The 12,080-nt window shown below is 45.0% G+C and overlaps 1 protein-coding gene across 1 annotated transcript in view; it reads right to left on the bottom strand.

Annotated features, from left to right (window-relative positions):
- Positions 1–12,080, bottom strand: part of LOC147725077 (uncharacterized) — a 184,959-nt gene that overhangs the window by 170,964 nt on the left and 1,915 nt on the right. The window lies entirely within an intron of this gene.

The raw sequence follows: 12,080 nt of genomic DNA, 5'->3' as shown, positions 1-12,080 counted from the left end.
CATACAGAGCTAACACGAGGACTACGCCCACTGACTTGGCCCCAGCCCCACAGGCCTGGCTCCCCTCAAACTTGCTCCTGTGAAATCCCGGTGTGTCCTGCAGCCATCAACATCAAAAACCCAGAGGACCTGCCTGCCTTCACTTCCAAAGACTGCTTCTCCCGCGAACAAGGATTTGTTCAACTGCAACCTCAGGCAGCAGCCAGAAACCGCAAATCCAGCTCACTCTTCACCCGCCGAACCCGGCCCGAGCTCAAGTGGAAAAACACAACAAGGAGGTCACTCCAGCGATCCTGAACTGAGATACAGCAACCCCTGACCTGCCTCAAGCCTCCATCCGACTCCTGCAGTCTAAATCCAGAAGGCCTCCCTAACCGAGACCAGGAGCTTGTAAGAAGACCTGACCCCAAAAGGCACACTTGCACCCAACGCCCCACGGCCTTATGTGCCAAAACCGACAGTGCCTAACCAACCCCTAACTTCCCAACTTACCTCTCGAAGTGGTGGTTGCACCCAGAAGTCCTATGTCTCCCTTCTTTTGTAAACCGGAGGGTCTCCATTGGAAACAACAGGGCATCCGACCTCGAAACTGAATCCTGCACCCGGCCGCCCTAGTGCTGCCGATGGTGCACCTTTGGTGCTAATTTGTTTCCCCATTTGCCCTGAGCTAAACCCTAGGTGCTTTGCTCCCACAGCCGTGTGGCCTGATTGCTAGCAGCCACCAACGAGAGACCACCTATCCTCCGCAGGATAATATTGAGCCTCAACAATCTGCACCCGGCTGCCTTGTTAAAAATCGCACGAATAACCAAAACTTATTTACTTACCTGTTTGTAGGAAATGTCCCAGTGCTGAATCTAGGTATCAAGCACTGAGTTAGAAAAGTAACGTAAAAAGTAACTTACCTGTAATTTACTGAAAAGGATATACATTTCAATGTACTGTATTTGCTAAGTATTGCAAACTACTGCACCCCATGTAAATCAAACACAGTACAATTCCTATTGCATTTTCAAAGTGTTCTAGATTCAGCAACTGATTACTGTAACATATTCAATGCTTAACCGTGCCAGGCTTGCTTGTATATTTTTTATACAAAAACAATTGCCCTAGATTTCAGTTCTTGAGTGTATGAATTAGTTTGCTGACTGAGTGTGTACATCAAATTCTTAAACTGTCCTCTGATACTGCCTTACTGCTCGACCACTCTACCACAAATATAGAGTAAGGTTCTATCTAACTTTAACCTCTGCCTGCCCTTGGGGTCACCTGGACTCTATACACACTATACCTCATTTTGGTGTAGTATATATAGAGCCAGTTTCCTAAATTTTTCACATTAGATTCTTGCTTGGCCACTCACTATTGGTTCTTGCCCTTCTTCGTCGTCAGCACCTCAGCATTTGGGACTCATGCTTGCCTCGAGCTTGTTCCTTGAAGCACAGACTGTCAAGGTAGCCGGTTCCTGTTATTTCCATTTGTGAACTCTACAGCACATTTGGTTGATAGAAAGGGTTATGTCTCTGTAATTGTTGCATTTGTTTAATCTTACTTAGATTATCAGAAAAACATTCATTTAACTTCCCAAAAATGTTTTGAATCACCTTCGTCTTATTCAAGACACAGATGCCAGGCTTCTTTGTAAGGTGGAAAGAAGACAGAGTTTTCCCCTCGTCTTAAGACAACTCATTTGTCCTCCCACCCATATTAAAATATTGCTCAGATCAATGGTTGTTGAACATAAGGCCATTCTCCAAGGGTTTTCGGATTCCATTCCTTTTAGACTCAGGAGGTTGCAAAGGTCTGAACCTCCTTCCTTTGTGAATCCGCCTTCTCAGTGGCAGCAGTAAAAGGATGAAAATCTCTGTCTCCTTCTGTAGAAGTGCTCCATTTGTTTTTGGATGATGGTGCATGTTATGAACTTCAAGTAAATAGAAAATATAAATAACTGACGTAACCTAACGTTACATGACGTAACATACCCGGAAGCAGCTGCTTCAGGGACAGGATACACGGAGCAGCTGAGAATGTGTTGGAGCGCCCCCTGCAGCCCTCACTAGCCCACTCATTGCTTTGCTTCTGATGGTATCCCATGTCCAGGGACAGAACATGGACACAATAGGCCACTGTAAACGTAATAGGGAAAGTGATTGATGCCTCAAGCCCCCAGGCAAGAAACTCCTAAATCACTGAAATTAGTTTTCTGTTTTTCTTATGATTTGCCCTGATTCAGGTTCAGTGTCACTCGCCCATCATCACTAACCTCCTCCTGGTCACTCCCTGCAGTATTTTCTCCCTCACCTCCTCAGAGTGGAGTGCACCATGACTCTTGAACCCCTACATATTAGGGGGAATTCAGTAGGCTTTATTAGCACTGTATACTGCCCCTCACCGTCAGTCATTGCGTCCATTAGGTCATAAAACATATGACAATTTTCAAACATAGGCTAATACTGCAGAATCGCAGAGGGCTCCCACACAAAATTAAGGGTACCTCAATTTTTATGATCTGCTTTGAGGCAGTTTCATATTAGTAGTTTTTTTATGTATCTGTTTTGTCCATTATGGCTGTAGATTCTGCTGTCTGCTGTTCTAGTTCGTCAATGTTTCCTACAACAATAATTCCCTGCGGGCACCATCTTGTTGTCCTCCCAGTTCTATATGCTCTGGTGGACTTTCACAACTTGAAGTGTAGAGATAGGCAGGCAGCTTGAACTGTGTGCAGGAGAACCAAGACCAAGGAGCTATCTTGAACACTTAATGTAGCCATCTTGAGCAGCCAAGCAGCCATCTTCAACACTTAATGCAGCCATCTTGAACAGCCCAACCAGCTATCTTCAACCCTTCATGCAGCCATGTTGAACAGCCCAAAAGCTTAAAGAAGAAATGATGGAGAGAATGCTGAACAATGCAAACATTTATCCACAGTCACAACGATCTGGGTTTAATCTATCGTTTTTTCCTCACCCGCCACCCTAGATTGGACCCAGCCATATGCAAATAATTATTGACCCTGCTCCTCATGGGAACAGTCTTGCCCTAACTACCAATCAAGGTCCTCACTGGTCCGGAAATAAGCATCCTGGGACTGCTTTCAGCATTTCACCCCTAATCAGCCAGGCTAGTTTAAATTCAGTGGCGCAGTGAGCATGGGACCCACGTCTGATCGTACCCGTCCCACATAGGGTGACAAAAGCTAAAATAGGAATGGTGTATTAATGCTGAACAATGAAAACATTCACCCCCAGTCACAAATATCTAGGTTTAATCCATGTTTTTTTGCTCATTGTACCATCCTAGTTTGGACCCAGCCATATGCAAATCACTCTAGACCCTGCTCCTCATGGGAACAGTTGAGCCTGAACTGCCAAGTCAGTTCCTCCCTGGACTGTAAACAAGCATTCTGGGACCGATTTGGGGTATCACCCCTCATCAGTCAGGCTAACTTGAATCCAGTGGCGCAGTGAGCACAGGACCCGCGTCTGGACATATTTCCACAATTTTTCATGGATACATTTTCATAAATCAATTGCATCTGGCAGGTTCGTCAATGGGTGCAGTTGGTCAGTGAATTCATTATAAGCAATCTTCAACACGTATGGCAGGTTCATGGCAAGTGAGCCAATGGAAGCGGCTGATCAGTGAATAAGTTAAAACCATGATAGTAAACTTAAGTGCAAACATGACAAAGAACCAACTGTCACATGTGAATATGGGCATTCATACTGTTAAGTGTGACGGGTTGTGTAGCAAAGTGGTCCCAACATCGCTCCTAGACGAACGTACGTGTGTTGTACCGAAAACAGTATTGTCAATGCTGATATGCCTGGCTACATGAGAGACCTATTAGCAAACTTCACGAGTGGCATTATCACAATGCGGGATGTTCCATTTGGGAAGGGCTTATGCATGAGTGGCCACCTGAATGATGAGCGGGTAATGATAACGGAGCACAGTGCTGAAGGTTCAATGACTTTAATGTTGGCAGTGAAGAAATGGTGTGCAGTCTAACTCGTCGGGGATGATAGCGTGATGGGAACTCTACGGGTGCTTACTGGCAAGTGACATAAGTATGCCTACTTGCACAATCAGCAATGACATAAACTCACACACCCTCACAATGCTAGCATAAACTCACCCCTAGTCTCAGCGTCATAGGCTGATGGGGCTGGCCAAAGCATGTTGTTGTTCCTGTGATCTGGAAAGGAACAAGCGGTGCGTTCAAGCATGATTAAAAGGCGCAGATGGCTTACCGGTAGTGTGGGAGCTCCTGGATGAGAGGAATACTTACAGGCGTTGATAGGCAATTTGCCTTCGTCCTACCCTTGCTCCGGGACCCGTAGTGAAAACGTCTGTGTCTCCTGTTTATATGGTAAAGGCTAGAATGCTAGTGGTGTTGGCGGCCATCTTGGAAGAATGCAATCCTGAAACGTTATTGAGATGGACACGGCTCGCGTAAAAACGGACAGGGTGACAGTTGGTGAGACAGGAAGTGGAGGGTCTGTTCTACTGTGTAAAATGCCATATGTGATGTGTATGTGAAGGACTTCACTAGTATGTCCTCTGCCATGGCAAAATCAAGACTCAGCACCAAATGTGAGACCTATTGGCCTGTAGAGCGGGGCTGCATGATTTCGGGGATGCCCTGTCCACGAAAAGGTGAGCAGTGAGACCTGGGTGCACACGGGCGTGCAGACACCTCTGGGCGGCGGGAGTGGATGGGGTGCAGCAGCCTAGGTGTGCAGCTTCGGGCAGACACCTCTGGGTGGCGGGAGTGGATGGGGTGCAGCAGCCTGGATGCACAAAAGGCGGGGCAGCGATTTAGGCATGCGCAGTCATATATACTCTGCCATTCCTGATTCTCTACTATGTTTCAGATGTGGGAGCTTGAGGGCTCCACTAGGTCCCGGCAGTGGTTGGAGACACAGTGCTGGCGTAAAGGTGAGCTCTCAGAGTTTTATTCACAGTGTGGGCACTCACGGTCTCTCCTCCTCTGTTCCTTTCTCTCCCTCATACTCTTTCTCTTCCTCTGTCTCACACTGTTTCTCTCTTTCTCACTCTTTTCCTCTCTGTCTCACTCTTTCTCTCTCTGTCTCACTCTTTCTCTCTCTCCCTTCTTGTTACTTTCTTTCTCACCTTCTTTCTCTCCTTCTCTTCCTCTCTCCCACAGTTTCTCTCTCTCTTCGTCTCTCACTCATTCTTTCTATCTGTCTTCCTCTCACTCTTTCTTTCTTTCTTTCTTTCTCTCTCTCTCTTCCTCTCTCTCACTCGTTCTCTCTCTCCTTTGATGGATGTATGACGCATAATCTTATATTCCTTTTTGTCCAGCAGGCTGTTATTTACAGATTGATGCCCCCCCCGACACGGACTTCCCACCAAGAGACAATGACTTCAGTTCTACTGAGTTACTGCCACCAGAGCTGAGTGTGTGTTCAGCCTGTGATCTTGCGTGGTCATCCTGGCAATCAACATCTATTTCGAATTGTGAGCTCCGCTTAACCGTGTGTACACAATGCGTGAGGAGGTTGCTTTGGCACGTGTTGGACCCTCTTCTACACACGCCATTGGTGGAAAGTGAGCAGAGATGTGGGAAGAGGGTGTGTTACCTGCTGATGTGGGGAGAGGCAGCGGGGTATCTCACACAGACAGAACTCTGGTATGTTTTCAGAGTTGCCTTGTACAGATGCGAGTTGACGGACTGAATCACAAAATGGCTTTTCAATGTTCATATATTGTGACTTATCAACAGTTTTCACCCAGGCTCTCAGACGGACAGCTGCGGCCCGTGGGCTCGACTCGCAGAGGAAGAACTATGGGCCGTCCGCAACCATGCTCGCAGAGGCACAACTGCCGCCGTTGGGCTCGACTCACAAAAGGGAGAATTACAGGCCTTCTGCACCCAGGCTCGCAGAGGCACAGCTGTGGCTGGTGGGCTCGACTCACAGAGGGAGAACTACAGGCTGTCCACTCCCAAAGGAACAGCAGCGTACTAGCTCGCAGAGGTAGACCCATAGCAGCGTACTAGCTCAAACAGGTAGAGAGCTGTGAGCCGACGGACTGGCTTCTAAAGGCATTGCTGCGAATTGTAAATGTGGGGAGAGGAAGCATGAATCGTGAATCTTGCACAGACAGAGCTCCAGTATATTTTCAGTATTGCCTCGCAGGCCTCGCAGAGGTAGCACTATGGAGAGACACGAGCTGACGGACTGAATCACAAAATGGCTGCCAACACTTCCTAGTGTCAACAGTTTGCAGCCAATGAGGTGCAAGCTTGTGCTCGTAACACCTCAACCAATCAGATGTCAGAATTCTCAAATATCGATATCTGTACAATATGATATTTCTCAAAAACGACTGAACTGATTTTACCCCAATTACACAAAAGCGTGCTTTCTGGACCTCGACCTTTCTCCCTGTAAAATGTGTCTCATCTGCTCACAAAGAGGCACAGCAGCGTACTAGCTCTCAAAGGTAGAGAGCTGCGAGCCGACGGACTGCCTTCTAAAGGCATAGCTGCAAGCTGGTGATGTGGGCAGAGGGAGTGTGAAAGCGGTATGTCACATAGACAGAGCTCCGCTATATTAAATTGCACACGGGACCTTTGCTTTATATTTTCACTCGATGCGAGGCACAAGATGGCTGCTAACACTCCCTGGTTTGAAGTGTTAGCAGCCAACCAGAGGACACTTCATGGTTTGAAGTGTTACCAGTCAATCAGAAGCAAGCTTGTGCTCAGGAGTTAGGCTCCGCCCAGATATATATATTTTTTTTGCCTTTAATAGCTGAAAAACTACTGAACCGATTTATACACCTTCAACAAAAGCTTGCTTTCTGAACCAAGACCTTTCGCCCTGCCAAATTTGGCATAATTCCATTCAGCAGTTTCACCTGTAGCCTTTTCTAAAGTTTCCTATTGAAATTGCATGGAGAAAACACGTTCTGAGACCCCCTTTTATCTCAGCCCCCACAAGCCCAATCACCCCCAAACTATCAAGATAGGAGCTGATCAAAAAAGAGAAACTTTTAGGAATATTTCGTACAGATTCGTCAAACAACGCCAAAGTTATAAGCTCATGTAGGGCTCCAGGAGGGTTGCCATGCAACCCCCCTCCCAACATAAGTGAAGCCCCGGGGCTGCTAGCCCCAGCGAACCCCCCCTTTTTATTTTTTTAAGAAATGCCCCATGGTACCTTGCCCACCCAGGGGCCTCATTCAAATAAAACGTTTGAACCTGCGACCCCATCGTAAATTGCGCTGAATTTCTTTCTTTTTGTTATGCTTTTTTTAGCCCTGAGGGTCCTTCTGGGACCCTCTGAGCAGGATAGAGGGTCAGTGTGTTTCTACCCTGCCCCCTTCTCTTGTTTTATATCTATGTTTCTCTGTTATCTGGTGAATCGCTTCTACCGAGTCACAAGATGGCTGCCAACACTTCCTGGTTCGGAGTGTTGGCATTAACAACAATCCTGTACCCAGGACGTTTATTATCACACAGTTGCTTTCACTGTTTTTAATTACACTGGAAAAGGGCAATGTCACAATCCAGTGCCACACCCCTTACACATTAAACATGAGTGTGTTATCTGTGTTTCGTCCAATTTTTTCAAATAAAAATAAGGGAGTCTCCTGGTGGAATTCAGAAAGACAGTCACACAGAGCACTGAATGATGTTTGCGACCTTAAAGCAGTACATCCACCCACACTTAAAACCTGTGAAAAATGTGTGAAGAAAAGAATGACACCTCACAGGCGCATCACCCTCGGGCGGATGGCAGATGATTACCAATTTATAACCCCTTCCTCATCATAGGTAGTCATTCAATTCAGAAAACAAAAAGTGTCCAAAGGAAAACAAACTGAAAAGAAAAGGTGTGAATCTGGAGCAATGGCATTCACTCCTCAATGTGACACAAGAATAAAATATATTAAAATCAACGGGCACACCTGTCCTACACCCTTATTCTTAAATTAGGTGTGTTCTGATGAACTAAAAAGGCTGGTAGCTTAATTTCGCATACCAATACCTGCAGCCAACATGTTTCACTGCCTTCACAACTTCTGGCAGATTCGTCAGGGCTCACGTTTGGTCACTGCACCAATGTAGGACACCTTACCTCTTGGACTGTCAAATTGAAAACACACCGAGATTAAAACCCATGTGAAAGCAACTCTCCGGACATACTCAATCTGTGCATAATAATCACTAAGATTTTTATTGTTATTACCCTCATCTAGCCATGTCTTCTTGTACCAGCTTAATGGGGTAAACACGCAGCTCTCTGTACAAGCCTGATTCTATCTTTGAAAATAACTTCCCGGCGATCGTATCATCAATCTGTGAAAAACAATGCCTTGTGAATTTGCAAGCAATTCATAGTGGTGACTTAAAAGACAAACTTCCCACCGAACACCTTTCATAGTCCGGTATAATTTGCAACATTACTTCTACATCACAAGGGGCACACCCGCCAGTAGTGTTCTTCTAAAACCATGCTGCGCTCGTACAATTCTAAAAAAACACTGTCTTTGCGACCAAACCGCTTTTTTGTAGAAACCTTAACCGCTTTAAAAAAAGAGATGAAGAACAAGTGATCCAACCCCTCATTCTCAGTACTTAGACGTATCACCTGGTCACAACCAACATACGTCCAGCATATTGACCGGAAACGCCCGTTGTGGAGCCCTGCTCCATAAGTAATACTGATAGCGTACTGCTCAGCGCGCCCAGCGTGCACCTCAAAACCACGCTCCCCTACTCCTCACCATACGGGGATACTAGGGTGATGTATATCATCACAGGAACAACGCGGAATCCCGGAACTTAGATATTTAAAAGGAATTCCCAGCGTGCCCCGTCTTAATTCCCGTCACGTGACATGAGTCAGTCACGTGACCACATGTACACCTTCAGCCGCCAAGATTGAATGGGAAAATCACACTTATGATACCTTGCGAACTCAAAACGAGTGACCGTCGCACCTAGCTCACAATCACTGTTAATACTCCAATCTTTTAAGCACCAGTATCGCGGGGACAATAAATCACTGCCCTCCACCTATGCCCACCTATACTGTACATAAGGGATTTATTTAGATCTTATTGGAAAAACCTAAGGGTGCATCACATCCCATCACGTGAGTATACAAGTGTCTATGGGACCATAATATACGTGACCATCAGACCCAGGTCGTAGGCATTATTATTGCTCCAATAGGGAGCTGAGATTGCATTGTCGGCACACCCCAGAGATCCCACCCTTATTCGTGCATTAAGGTTCAACTATAAAAGGGAGTTAAGACTCAGGCGCGACACCATCCTGAAAGAACACTGGGATAATCTGGCCTGTGCCACCAATACTAAAAGTACAACTATCTTTTGGTCTGCCACCAAATCCCTAAGAAATCCTGGGAACCCTTCCACCCCTCTCGACTGTAACATCTCTAGCGAAGCATGGGTCGCTCACTTTTCTAAGATATATGCTCCTCCATCATACTGCGATAACTCCTTGTCTAACATGTGTCCCACCAAAATTATAATAACTTTAGGGGAGGTTGAGGAGGCAATATCCCAGAGCGCGGGCAACAAAGCCCCAGGCCCGGACGGCCTACCCATAGACCTTATAAAATCAGAACAGGAATTCTGGGCCCCCCTGCTATTAAATGTTTTTAATTTTCTGACTACAACTGATATCCCCAGTGCATGGTCAACCTCTGTAATTATACCAATTTTTAAAAAAGGATCAAGATCTGAGCCTAGTTGTTATAGGCCCAGCTCATTAATCGATAACACCCTTAAAATATTAGGAAGGGTGGCCATTAGATAGGGCAGTAAGCGCCCCCCCTCCCCCCCCCCCCAAGGTTTAAGGACTGGCTCGTAGAAATGTCATACTGCAGGGAAACTATGGAAGTTTATGCGGAAGAACTGTAGCAGGCACCAAAAACAATATCTTCTGAATACGCAGAGTGATGATCAAGATATGCCAGGGGAGGTACATGAAACTGCATGAGGTAGAAGGTGATCTCTGATCTATTGTGGGGAGGGAAGTATGAACATGCGTCTATTAACTGTCTATATAGTTGCGTAAGTGCAAAGGAGAATGATGTCATAGGATACTTATAAAATATGGTAGGCCCTACTGTTCACTAGTGAATTGTTAATGTATTTCTGATTGATTTTTTGTATCCGTTGTTAACTACCTGCTGTAGCATGAACACATTTATGTCAACAGATTACTATGCAGTTGTGAACCACTTGTTTGACCTGACAAAATCAACAAATTAAAAAAAAATAAAAAAACATACAAAATGGAATAGGGCAACAGTAGACTGTATGAAATCAAACGACCCATGTCAACATTCAAGCAGTGATTTAATGAAATATTGTGGCACATTTAAGTAAGGACTCTATATAGAGAGTAAACAAGCTTGGAGTAATAAGCAGAGTATGTTTGTGCTGCTGCCCTAAACCAAGTTGAATGCGAAGGGACTGCAGTGCATTAAGAAGTAAAATGGCGCTGTAACCGTCACACTTTTGCAAATGGGGAAGAGCCACCAACTAGCCAAATTAACTAAAGCATTTCAGCGGATGATTTGGGGTCAAATCAAGTATGAAAACTAGGTTTTATAGGAGCTTTTTGAAGTAGATAAAATTAGTTAATCGTGTTGACGATTAGACTATTTGTTTTCAGACCATCTAATTCTTTTCTCTTTCCAAATAAAGTTGGATTTAATTCCTCTGGAAATCAATCTTCACAGGACAAATCCATCGCATAGGAAGGCTAGCAGTGATTCCTTTCTTAGAAAACACACATTATGCAAGTTATGGTTTTATTAGCTCACCCTTCGAGGTCGCTTTTCTTGAATTCTCTGTCCTAGTGGTTATTCAGTATCCTGCAAAACTTCTAAATTTAATGCTATTCAACCTTTTTTGAAATTCACATTTTAGGCACAGAAATACACAACTTCAAAAACTTTAAAAAAAGTGTATACATCAGTGTGCAAAATGTTGAACCTATTAGGGCATCCTACACACGTCAGCACGTCTCATCCAGGGCCTGAAGAAGTATGATCACATCTACCCCATCATGAAGGAACTTCCTTGGATCCCCATGCCAGGCACCAATATCTTCAAACCCAGCTGCATCATTTACAGTCTTTACACCCAGCATCCTGCTTATCTGGCAGATAAGCTCGCCATCTTTGGCGGGTTCTGAGCACACCCACAGCCAGGAACCAATCAAACTGTAGACTAAGCAGGATAAAACAAAACAAGGAAGGAGGCCTTTTACATGCTTGCACCCAGGATCTGGAACAGCATCCTAATATTCATCAGGACCACCCCAACCCATCTCCAGTTTAGGGAAAAGTTGATGACAAATGTCTTAAAAGAACAATACATCCCAATGCATTAGCTGTCCACAACCCAGCTTCGACTCCTATTACTTGTTGACTTTCTGCTGGTTTTGTCCATGTGCATCACTCCTTTGTCTTTTTACTCGGTTTTAGATATAGAAATACCATATACATAAATACATATAGCTGTGAAACTAATACGTTTGATGTGCCCTTTTCAAGGGTGTAGCCGAGAGTTCTCAATTGGTTGGGCTCTAACTGGAATAGACTTACAAGCAACTTTACAATTGGACTTCAAGTTCTCCCATAGTACATTTTTGGGAACACAGGGTATTTCAGAAAACAATGGTCAGTAATACTCAATAAGACTGGATATCATGCAAAGAAAGTTCTGAAGGGCATTTTAAAGCACCTTGGACTGGCGTCTTAGTTGAAAACTGTGTCAAAAGGTATACTTGAATTTGCAATGAATCAGAAACACGGATCTCAGCGCGGCAGATGGTAAAGACTTTCTCTTGGGGGTTTTTGAGGTTCCCCCGCCAAAGAAAGTTTCCCAGGGTGCATGAGTGTTATGATACTTTTAATTCATCTGGGTTGACTGGGCTATCTCTACCTCTCTGTGTTACGAACTTTCTAATCCAGGTACTGATTCCCGCCAGGGGTTCTTTGCCATTTCTGCTTTCTGACCTCTGACTCTCTAATTGAGGGACCTTTACCAACATTCTACTGGGA

The sequence above is a fragment of the Lissotriton vulgaris genome, chromosome 4_1 (assembly GCF_964263255.1).
Source record: "Lissotriton vulgaris chromosome 4_1, aLisVul1.2, whole genome shotgun sequence".
Classification (NCBI taxonomy): domain Eukaryota; kingdom Metazoa; phylum Chordata; class Amphibia; order Caudata; family Salamandridae; genus Lissotriton; species Lissotriton vulgaris.
The sequence above is the reverse complement of the archived record's forward strand: the minus strand, read 5'-3'. Positions and strand labels throughout refer to the sequence as shown.